Below are 4,255 nucleotides of genomic sequence, written 5' to 3' on the forward strand. Positions count from 1 at the left end.
ATCAGCTTGCCAATTGGTATTCATTTTTGAAGAACCATATGCACATAAACTTAGTAGAAAGAGTTAGCAGTCCCTGCTGCTAAAGCTAGTGTCAAGAAACTAGCCTTCCTTTTCTCCTTTCTCTACTTGTTATGCTACATTCTTTTTACTTTTATGAAGTGGTTCTCATCGTCTCAACAGCTTCACCAGCTTAACTGGTGAGAGCCGAGGATCTAAACTCAAATTGCAATGCCCTTCAGAGGCTGTGTTGACTAAACATATCCATTAAGTATGAAAACCACGCAGCAGGGAATCAGAAGACATCTCAGTTGTTCACCTGGGTATGAAATACATTATTCCTTTTGGTCGTTATGTAGCAGAATCTGTGCCTCAGCCTGATGATCATTGTACATTCCCTGCAAGGAAGACGGGTCCTTCCCTTGTGCGCTGACTCCTTAAGAGGAGAAGCTCTAAGAAACCTGGTGAGTTGGATGTGGTGACAGACACCTAGAATCCCAGCACCAAGTGAGGCCAAACAGGAGGACTGCCAATTTGAGACTTACCTGGGAAACTTAGCAAGACTCTGTCTCAAACTAAAAATGAAAGAATTGGCTATGCAGTTCAGTAGTGGAGAGTGACCTAGGCTTGGTCACTCTCCCCAGTGCTAAAAGAAATGAGAAGGAGTTTATCAACAGCCATAGTTTAAATAGGTCTCTTACCTATTCTTAATGGCAGTCTTCAACCCCAAGAAATCAGAACTTCTTACACAGAGCCTAAACTTGAAAGGACAAGAAAAGTAAGTGGGTTGCTGTGAGTAAATGCTAAGATTTAAAAAAGAAAATACGACAACGTTATTAGGAAGTGTGGGAAATAGAAACCTTGAAGATCTGACATGCATATAACACAGAATATTGGTGCCCTTGAATGAACACTTCAAAAGAGTTGTGGAATAAGAAACAAGCAAAATGAGACTATGGTATGCTAAAAGCAGAATATGAGGTGGTAGAAATTAAAACGAATGTATAAAATTATATATTTATATAATAAGCATAAATAAACTAAACTCAACATTCAAAACTCTAAGATGCTCAGACTGTGTTTTCAAATCTAGTTATAAAAAAGAATATCTACAAAATAATGACATAAAAGTTAAAGGATTTAAAAAAAAAAATGATTACCAAAGAAAACTATTGTGTTAACTTTATCAAACTAGTTAGTCTTCAAGATAAAAAAATGATCTTATGACTCTTCCTGTGAGAGGCCTGAGGTGAACTGTGAAAATGGTTCACTACTCTCTCAACCCAGAAAACCTCATAAAATCTGCAAATCAAGAGGCTTAAATCTTCACATTCACTTTAAGAGCACATGTGAAACTTCCCAGGCCATCCAGGATATGCATATCCGAAAGGCCACCAAGTATCTGAAGGATGTCACATTAAAGAAGCAATGTGAGCCATTCTGGCATTACAGTGGTAGAGTTGGTAGGTGTTCCCAGGCCAAACAGTGGGGCTGGACACAGGGGTGGTGGCCCAAATAGAGTCCTGAATTTTTGCTGCACATGCTTAAAAATACAGAGAGGTTTTGTTTTTTTTTTTATTGAGAAACAAATAGCAATGAGACAGTTTCAAACCCGATTATTAAGACAGTTTCAATAATTAATACATTGCATATTGTTGTCTCTATAGTGGTCATTCATAGTACAAGATGCAGACATGATATCCTGTCCAAACACTATTAGTACAAATTTTTCTTCTCATTGAATTAAGAGAAAGTAGCTGTATATCTATCCTGACTATTTTGTATATACAGATTCAAAATGGTCCTTCATTTATATCCCCCTTTTTTTGGTTTAGTTTTGTCAGAGATGGGTATTCCATTGCCATTTAAATATTATAGGCATGTGAATTCAGCAAAATATTCCCATATAGTCCAGTAGCCCATAATAGTAGTGGGTTATCCGTAGGACTGGCAATGTCATAAATTGTTGACTTGAGCCTTTTACAGTTTAGCATATTAATATGGCTTTACTTTTTATACCTTGTTTTCATACTTTTCTGCTGGATGGTTAAGACCAAGATAAAGCAAGACCAGTAATGCTGAACTTAAGCGTTTAGATGTAGATTCTCTGTTTATTGAACAAATCCAGGTGAACAAAGCACCCAAGATGCACCACTGTACTTATAGAGCTCATGGCTGGATTAACTCAAACATGAACGCCCCCTGCCACACTGAGATGAACCTTACTGAAAAGGAACAAATTATTCCTAAACCAGAGGAGAAGATTGCACGGAAGAAAAAGATATCCCAGAAGAAACTGAAGAAACAAAAACTTATGGCATGGGAATAAATTAAGCACAAAATAAATGCAAATAAAATTTTAAAAATGATTTTATGGATAAGGAACCCCATTTAGAAGAACATTTAACAGGAAAAGGTAGTTTTAAATTTATATGCATTTAAAAGCATAGGCTCAAAATATTTATAGTTTCTAAGGGGACGATGGCAACCTATCTAAACTGCTACATCTGTGAATTTTGTCTTTTCACAAGGCTTTGTACCTCATGAAAAAAATAAAGATTAAATTTAAGAGAGTGGTTGTTGGATCAATGTAATCCTAACTATTTAGAAGCAAGGTTCATTTGTAAATACACTGTAGAAAATGGATAAATAGATCTTTTTATCTTGTTAGTTTTGTTTGCCAAGTACAGCTGTGTTTATGAAGTTGTATTCTCAAAAGTAAACACAGTGAATGAATTGTGGAACTTCACTAAACTTTTGTAAAAAATAAAATAAAACCTTTGCCAATTGTCAAAGATTCATGTACCAGGGTAGACTTGTAGGTGAGTTTCCTTTAAAATGCAAATTATTTTTAAGAACTTTGGATTTCCTGACAGCTCTATAACAGAGCCAACATTTTGGAAACAAGGAGAATTTTGTATGTGAGCTATTCTTTCTTTGTTAATGTTTTTGTTTTGTTTTTTGCTTGGTTGGGAATTTTTTTCTTCCAAATCTTATTGGCATGGGTTATCCAAGCAAAATTTCAATGAGAAAGGTTTTTTTTTTTCTCTCCATGGATTAAAATTCTAAGAGGACAGCATAACTACTGTTCAGTATCTTTATCAAGTCAGACATTCCCTTCTCTCTCAAAAGCAGGTTCTTCCCCTTCTGTATGTCTCCATGATTTTCTTACACATTCTTGCTTGTCCTTTCTCAAGCAAAAATGAGATTGAACATATTAATTGAAAATCAGGCAGGGTTTTGCAACTCATAATAGTATCACAAATGAAGAGAAGAGAGAGAGAAAAAAAAGAGGAAGAGAAGAGAAGAGAAAGAAGAGAAGAGAAGAGAGAGAAGAGAAGAGAAGAGAAGAGAAGAGAAGAGAAGAGAAGAGAAGAGAAGAGAAGAGAAGAGAAGAGAAGAGAAGAGAAGAAGAGAAGAAAAAAATATGATGAATACTGAGGCTTGTTGCAAGGGGAAGTAGCCGGGGGAAGAGAGTGATAGATAGGCTCTTGATGGCCTTGCTGAAGGGGAGATTTGGCTGCTAAATTTGACCTTGCTCCCTAGTAATTGATGAGACGTAACATTATCATCAGAATGATGGTAATGAGCTATAGATGCAGACTCTGCCTGTGGAGATTGCAGACAAAATAGACTGTAAGGCAAAACGCATTATTCAGGCTAAAGAGACTCATTACAGAAATCCCTGTTAGGAAAGCTTCGGTGGGGTTATTTGATTATGGTGAGCTCAGTACTTCCACATCTGAAGAGCAGAAAAATCCAGTGGAAAAAGAGAGATACTCTCATGTAGTCTTGGTGGTGAAGCCTGTGTCCTGCATCTTTTGCCTGTATCCTTAAAATGAGCTGACCTTCCCTGGCTCCTCGAAGTGCATCTGTTCACAGCATCAGCCCCATGACCAGGACCTGCAGCAGTTCCACCGTGGATGCTGCGATTCCAAGTATTTTCTGACTTGCAGTTTTAGAAAAAATTAACTTTATTCCTATTTTCAGTGCATTCCTTCTTGAGACTTTTCCTTTGAGGAAGACTTGTGTTCTTATCCACAGTGAGTTCACTGGACAAGTTACAGTTAAGGCACCTCGATTTTGATCTATAGTTTGTCTTATTAGGTGGGATTTCAGTCATGTGTGTTTGAAAAGCTGTCTCCAGAACTTTGATTTATCCTTATAGATGCTCTCATTGAATCTGGAAACAATTTCTCTCTCTCTCTCTCTCTCTCTCTCTCTCTCTCTCTCTCTCTCTCTCTCTCTCTCCTCCCTC

Source organism: Octodon degus, unplaced genomic scaffold (assembly GCF_000260255.1).
Source record: "Octodon degus isolate 3935 unplaced genomic scaffold, OctDeg1.0 scaffold00001, whole genome shotgun sequence".
NCBI lineage: Eukaryota > Metazoa > Chordata > Mammalia > Rodentia > Octodontidae > Octodon > Octodon degus.